Here is an 8,819-nt window from a genome sequence, read left to right on the forward strand (position 1 = left end):
ATTAATTAGGCCTATATAATTAATATTACTTATAGTAAACCATTAGGACTAACTATTAAACTTGAATTTATAATATTGAAGAAAATACTAATCTTATAAACTCAAAATAATTATTTATCCATATAATGTAGTTAATTGGAACAATTCCAGCATGTTTCATCAGCATAGCGATAGCATTCAGTCTCGTCACCGTTAGCATGTTCATTGCGCAATATATGGGCTGTCTCTTATACACATCTAGATGTGTATAAGAGACAGATCGCATACAGAGGGCGGTATTTATTTATTTGCGAAGGAGGGTATCTCTGCCGAACAAAGCTGAGTTAAAAATCCACAGCGTTTTGTATGTTTTTGACTGGAGCACACTATGAAACAAATCGATGTGGCAAAAGCATTGCCTTTCGTTTTTCTTTTAGCCTATCAAATACATAATGGAACGATGGCTTCATTTCTTTCAAGAGCTCTAGGCTCAGAACACGCGGTGCTGTCGGTAAAGCATGTTCCAAAGGAGCCCAGGGTAGGCGACCACATGAATTGTTTTCTTGTAGTTTGTACTCTTGCAGGCCTAGCATATTTAGGCCTGCAGCAAGACGAATTAAACCAGGATATATCACTTTCCTGTGTAAAAAAGAAAACTATGATTGCTAATATTATTAATTTATAATGTTGATAAAATTGTACAGTATATGCTTTTTTAATCTAAGTTATTTAAAAAGTATTCATTTACTAGTTTTTTAGGCCTTTTGTTTTGTATTTTCCTGTTAGTTGGAGTGCGCCCTCACTTATAACAAAACTGCTGTGTATACTGTAGAGTTTCCTAATATAAATATATAATTATAATATATAATAAAAATATTTGACAATACTGTATTTTGATGTCGGCATAAATACAATTTTTAAATTTAAGTCATCACAGAATTCATTCGATAAGGCACGGATTTTCTTACTAAGGACTTTGGAAAATGTGCCGACATAAGGTAATTTGAAATAAAAAGTGATTGGTGTATTTTCTTTAGTGTTATCCAGTGTACTTTTGCATTACATTGAACTGAATTAACATAACGAAAAATAATTTGATCAATGAGGTATGAAGGAAAACAATTTCTCTTAAGGATGGTAGTTAATGCCTTGGTATCATAATGAAAGCCCCTCTAACCATTATTGATTTTAAAAGCCCTATCAACTAACGTGCGAATAAGACCGATTTTGTAACTGAAAACAAAAACTGAAAAAATTAGTAAGTAAACCGGTATATGATTTTTTCCTAAACACTGAGGTCTGAGGTGGCCCATCCTTAATGTTGGACACCAAGACGTCCAGGAAAGGAAGCTTTTTCATTACTTCTTTTTCCATGGTGAATTTAATGTTGGGATGGCGGGAGTTAAGGTAATCAAAAAATAAATGAGCATCCTTTTCTTCATTAAAAACACAAAAAATATCATCCGCATAACGTTGGTACAATAACACATGGGACCTTATACTGTTCATGCCAAATTTTCTCATGGTGTCCCATGAATAAGTTGGCGAGAACAGGGGCTAATGGGGAGCCCATAGCGACGCCGTCTATCTGGTCATAATAAACTTGGTTAAATAAAAAATGTGTTTGAGAAGTGGCAAAAACAAATAATTTCTGATGATTGGATTTGCTTATTTTCAAGTCAATGTCATCATTTTCCAAAATATAATTCACAGCCAAATCAATAGATTCATCTAATGAAATATTAGTGAATAAGCTTTTAACATCAAATGAAACCATGAATTTATTGATGATTGCCTGCGTGCAATAGATAACTGACGATGGTAGTGGACTGCCGAAACATGTCTTATTGGGGCCGTTAAGGCCATAACTTATTGGATTAAACCGTGCTTTATCATCTGTTTAATATTATACAACCTTCCTTCGTCTCCCCATCCAAAGAGTGGGGTGGGTTCTATTTTGAAAACTGATGACGCCAGTCAACCTACATCGAGTGACTGAGGAAAGCAGTAACCAACCAAGACACATTCGTACTGATGATGCTGACTGGTAGTTCAATTTATTTAATTGAAATTACCAAAACTTGTACAAATAAGCCTAATTGAAATTAAAACTGCTTTTTTTAAATATTTTAAATGCATCATACTTTATTGCCATTTACTTTGTAAAAACACTTGACATTCGTATCAATAGATATTTATAGTACTAGACAAAGAAATGTTTTAAGTAACTACAATGTAACTCAGCAATTGGAGTTAAACGTCGGAATTGCCTTAACGATAACCTGTATATATATAAATGCCTTATCAATTAAAAAGAAAATATAAAGAAACAATATTCTCTTAATTTCATGTTTGCCTTATTTTTGTTGTTTTTTTTTTTAGTCTTGTGGTTTTAAATAAAACGCAATTATAAATATTTAAATTTTCTAGGGAAACCCCAAATAAGGTTGTTTTTTTTTCTTTCTTTTTTACTTCAGTTTTCTCCTTTTCTTGCTTAATTATTTAAAGGACATGAATTGTATTGATGTATTTTGATTATTCCTGGAAGTAAAGTCTGTATTGATTGTAAGCAATTTTGGTTTAAGTAAAAGGAATTTTAAAGCAAATGTAAAGAATGACACTGAATTATTATGAATAATAAACTTTAGATTTGGGACTTCTTATACCTTCAAACCTTTGCACACAGTAACACCATTCAATTATTGAAGTGGCGTCGAGGCTGGTGGGTCGTTTCCAGCCCTTTAATAGTCCCTCGTCTTATGATATCTTTTAACTATAACTTAACTTTGAAGTACTTTTGGCTTCCACAAATTGGGCAGGAAGAGCATCACACCCGTCTACCACACTCTGTGAACAAATTGTTTCTTACAGTTTAGTATAGCAAAGGCCTTTATTAATTTCCATCTTTGACCTCTAGTAACTGAACTAATTGCCAATTCAAAAAGTAAATCCTTATCGATATTCTCTTTTTCTTATAAGATTCTATATGTCTCGAATAATTCCCTTTGGTTCTTTGGACTAGTCCAACATACAGACACCTAAATGTTGACGACTGTCTTAATTTAAAATACCATGATACTGCCGAATACCCGGTTAACCGCAGTCTTAACTGAAGCAACACACTGTTTACTAGGTTCCAAACATGTATCAGTAATAACAGAGGGGTCTTTTTCCTCTTCAACTTCTTTAAGAACAGTGCCTTCCATCTCATAAATAAATTTATAATTATTATGACCTCAGTGCATTAATTTACACATTAAAAAGCTTCAACCAGTCTTAGCACCAAGTAGACAGATTATGTAAATAAAATTATTATTATTACTGTCTTGCATCATTTCCAGTCAAGACCGTTCGGAAAACTTTAGTGTCATCAGCAAATTTCAAAATAAGTGAATCGACAATGGTATCAAAGTCATTGACAAAAATATGAGGGATAGTACAGAACCCAAAACTGAGACCTGGGGTACACAACTGATAACTGATGCCCAGGGTTTCTACTATTGATTACTACACATTGTAGCCTATCCAATAGCCAATTATCCTGTAACCAGAGACCTAAAAATGTTTAAAAATCCCATATGCAAAATTTGTTAATCAATCTTGCATGCGGCACTTTATCTGTTCTAAGTTATTTATTAAGATCTAAATGGGACACCAGCATCCCAAATTAAAGATTCTATGACGGCTTTACAGAGATGAGAAGGTAAGCAACTGAACGATAATTGGCAGGTGGCACACTGGAATATATATTTTGTGACGTACGCCCTCTCTTTGGTTGAAAATAATAATGCCCCATGTATCCTTAATGAGTTTATCTATTAATGTGGAAAATAAAATTGAGTTGCAGCTAAAAATTGAAAGTAGATTTAGTGGTAGTTCGTCGTGTGACTAACATGAACCGCCAAATGAAAATGAGGTTCTGCCGCTCTATGCTTATCATCGTCATCACTGCTGTCAACCTTAGTCAGACTAATAGTAAGTAAAAAATGGTTTTATTGAATAACTTTTACTATCAGAGGACGAGATAAATATAGTATTGATCAGAATTGAACTATTGGTTTATCTTTGCTTTTTTTTCATTTTCATTTATTTTCTAGTCGTGTTTAATCCTTCGATTAATAATTAATATGCACTGACTAGTTAAATTGTCCTGTCAGGTAGGTACATATGGTGGTACTACAATTAAACAAATGCGCCTAGACTTTTTTTCTTATCTCCCCCGAACTGCTATCCAAAGTGAAAAAATGCGACATATTGACGGGATATAGATCAGATCACCCAATTGTAACAATGCAGTTAGACTTACAAAATATGGAAAAAGGTCAAAGGTACCGGAAATTTAATAACACCTTCCTTCGCGATACAGAATATATAAAATGTGTTAGAGAAGAAATAGAAGAAACTAAACTCCAGTACATCGCAAACGTATAAAACATTTACAAGCTCGAAAATATTCCTCTTGATGAACTTCAAGTTAAAGTACCGGTAAATGACCAGTTATTTTTTGAAGTATTGTTAATGGAAATAAGAGAGATGACAATGAGATTTGCAAAAAGAAAAAAAAAAATAAATTACAAGAAAAAGAGACAAATATAATTAAAAATATAGAGACATTAGAATTAAGGGTAAATGGAGATACTGCAGCAAGTGAAAAACTTAAAAATGTTAAAGAGGAGTTTGAGCATTAGAGGGAGTTATGGTTCGGTCTAAAGCTCGCTGGGTGGAACAAGTGGAAAAGCCAACTTAGAAAAACGAAATTTTATCAACAAAACTATTGTAGCCATTGAAAGGAAATATTAAAAGAGAGAAAAGAATTTTATAAACATCTTTACAAATGTAAAGAAACTGACGAAGAATGGGATTTAGAAAATATTTTTAAAACGGCCAACTCTCCGAAAATAGCAGAAGAAGAAAGCCAATTGTTAGAGGGAAAAATAACAAGAAAAGAATTACTAAATTCATTAAGAACAAGAAAGAATAATAAATTGCCAAGTCTAGATGGGTTTACATACGAATTCTATAAAGTTTTTTCAATCAAATTGGCAATTATTAAAAAAGATCCCTAAACTACGCTTATGACATCGGAAAACTATCGGCAACACAACGACATGGAGTAATAACTCTATTACCAAAAGGCGAAAAGCCAAGACATTTATTATCCAATTGGAGGCCAATTTCTTTATTTAACGTGTCGTATAAACTTGGCTCCTCATGTATTGCTAAGAGTATAAAAACCGTTCTCCCCAAAATAATAAACGAACAACAGAGAGGCTTTATGGGTGGTCGATATATTGGGGAAAACATAAGATTTATCTCAGACATTTTAGATATCCCCAAAAACAAAAATATTGGGGGTATGCTAATATCAATCGATTCCAAAAGGCGTTTGACAGTGTGTCACATTCTTTTATTTTTAAAACACTAAAGCAATTTAAATTTAGAGTGTCCCTTCAGAAGTGGGTAACGTATTTTACACAGATTCACAATCCTCAGATCAATTAAATGGTTTTATATCGGAAGCTTTTAAGATTGAGGGTGGAAGTAGACAGGGAGATGGGCTAAGCCCATACCTCTTTTTGCTTTGTATGGAAGTTTTTGGTATGATGGTTAGACAGAACAATTGTTTAAAAGGTATTGTTATCAATAATAAAGTGTACAGGCTCACCCAATATGCTGATGATAATAACATCTTTACTGATGGGTCTGAAAAGTCAATGTATGAATTGTTCTTTATATTAAATACATTCTCAAGCCTTTAATGATTAAATATAAATGTTGAAAAAACAAATGTAGTATGGATAGGATCCTTCAGACAGAGAGTGGATAAAATATGTAAACGTAATAAGGTACTGGGTTTTTTCAAACAACTTTTTTAAAGTCTTAGGAATAGATTTTAATGTATCTGAGGAAAAATGGCAGCTAAGAATTATAAGCAGGTTCTGATAAAAATAAAAAAAGAATTGCGTTTATCGGCTCAACGGGATATTACAGTTTTAGGTAAGATCACGGTACTTAAGTCTTTGCTATTGTCAAAACTGGTATATTTATTTTTAACTCTTCCGAACCCTCCAGTAGACTACATTAAAGAATTAAATCAAATGTTTTTTTTTTAGCTTTGTCTGGAAATGTGTAGATAAAGTTTCTAGAAATCAGTTAGTACAAGATTACGATAAAGGAGGGCTAAGTATGATAAAAGTTACATGCCAAATGAATGCCTTAAAAATCACGTGGATTAAATGCTATTTTAACTCGGAAAGCGCAGAATGGTGCCTTCTATTAAATTACCTGTTAGGTATTACAGATGTAACAGGTGTGAAGGGAGGATCCATTGAATTAACAAACCAATTAACGAAATTAAACTTTCCAACACTTTTTGGATAGATGTTTTAACAGCCTGGTCGAATTATGTTAATTTAATGGCCCTGAAAAATACAATTCGGATGATATATTAAGGCAACCATTATGGTACAATAATAAGATTAGAATTGGACAAAAAGTTGTGTGTTATAAACTTTGGAAAAGTAAGGGCATACTATATGTTAATGATTTAGTTAAAGAAAATGGAACATTCCTTTCTCGTAGAGAATTTGAGGATATGTATGAAATACAATCCAATCTAACTAAATATTATGAAATGATTGATTGTATTCAACGCAGTTTTAAGAAGAATGAATTTCAGCGTAAATTGCCAAACAAGGAAAATGCTTGTAAATTAAAATTAAAACAAGGCACAAGTATATAATAAGCTTGTGTTGGAAAATAATTTTAAAGAATCTTATAAACTGAAATGGCAAGTTATCATGCAAAAAGAATGTGACCAAAATGATTGGACTTTCAAATATACCTTTTAAATGCACACAAGATACCAAATTAAGATGGTTGCAATACCGAGTAATTCATAGATTTATCAGTGTAAATTCTTTTTTGTACAAAATTGGTATAAAAGACAGTGATAAATGTACTTTTTGTAATGTTGAGCAGAAAAAAAAAAATTGTCCTGTCAATTTTCTTCCATTGTTCGTTTCTGTACTCACTGTACATATTGTCTCATACATAAGATTTTGTTTTGTTCGACAATTCTGCATCACAAGGATACTTTTTAAAAGATCTGTGTAATACAAACCGATAGTCAACTCAATTTCTGATAGTAAATTCTGTCCATAATATTAGGATATTCGCAATTCTCAACTACTTTACAACATTAATTGGAAACAAAGTAACTATAGGTCTAATGGGAAAACAACTAAAAAGTACCAATATATAAAGTTTAATCAGCATTAGAACGAATATTAGAGATCAACTTACATTCCTATAAATACATAGCACTACGATATTCATGTTATTTCCACTTAACTCAGAAACAAAATGTTTTTTCTCCTAGAGTTTTAAACTACAAAGGCCGACCGCAAATGTTTTAAAAGATTGATACCATTTAAACGTACTCTGCACAAACGATCTCTCTTTTAATAGGCTAGTAAATTTCCAATATTACTATATAGCCTGCAGAGCTACTTAAACAGGACTTATGGATAATGATTGTGTATGTATGTTTTTGCAGTCGATGGGTGCCGTAAAGGAATGGGCCTAGAGTGTATATTATTTACTCCTATCTAAGAACAAAAAAGATGACGTAGGCCTATCCGTCACACTAACCGTATGCGTTCGCGTATAGTAGTTGTCTATGCCAACTAAATAGAATATCATGATCCCTATCAGAAACTGCTGAAATTAATTATAAAATCTCCGCCAAAAATCGATTTGTAAACATCAAGACGAGAACACAATGAAAAAGTTCAATCCCCTTTTATATCTTCTTTACAGGCTCGTAGGCAGAAGGTCAGGAGTTGAATAGCATAGTCTAACATAGCCCACCCCCACTCCCCACCCACCAATTTCCAACTGTCGACTTTTTAAAACCTGATATTTCACTAAAATCGTCCCCCTAACGCTGAATTCTATTTTATACATTGTTACATTACATTTACCAGGTCCTATCCATTTTTTGTTTATTTAATAACATGTACGAAATTTGTTGGAAATTGATCGGCTCCGATGATTGTAGATTGAGTTATATAGTGAGGGAGAAATCTATGTTAATGTAGGCCTACAGATGTAACGATACATAAGACGCTAAAGGTGTGCTGGCCTCGCGACTTCTCGTATGTCGCTATCCAGGAAGCTAACCGGTTCAGCACACAACAAAAAACAAGTACATATACTTGCAATTTCACTCAGGATTTATTGCATACTAAACACGGTAACTGTAAAACAAGCAGATAAGAAAATACATGTTGAACAAACTGTACAGCTCAAAACTCGAGCTATCTCTATATTATTCTGTGTTATATCATAATAAAGCGCCCTCAATAATTGCGCTCGACTTGACACCCTCGAATCACAACTCGAGCGTAACGATAACAAATTTTACTAAGCTCATGTACTCGAGCGTAACTATGAAAACATAAAATTATATGGCAAATAACGCCTTAAATGATATCCACCTCAAGTTATACTGTATATTAAGTATGGATCACATATATGTTAGATTTAATCACATCATAATCATAAGTTAAGACTAAATCAATGTATCGAATCACTCTCGGCTCTGCCACTATCCTAAAACTAAACCATGGCCTAACGTAGGCCATAAGGCAGTGAGTTATGGCTGGCATGAAACATGCCACGATACTGCCCAAGTTTAAAACAACTTGTATAATAAGAAATATAAAGGCTAACACTAAAACTATACATTATTCTAAACTCACAAATAGCTGTCTCCTGTAAGGGTATCCAATAAGCACGTCCCAACTCCAAAAGGTAAAAAATTGATGATAAACTAC

The sequence above is a fragment of the Anneissia japonica genome, unplaced genomic scaffold (assembly GCF_011630105.1).
Source record: "Anneissia japonica isolate Jap-2015-1 unplaced genomic scaffold, ASM1163010v1 scaffold287757_len172727_cov147, whole genome shotgun sequence".
Lineage (NCBI taxonomy): Eukaryota > Metazoa > Echinodermata > Crinoidea > Comatulida > Comatulidae > Anneissia > Anneissia japonica.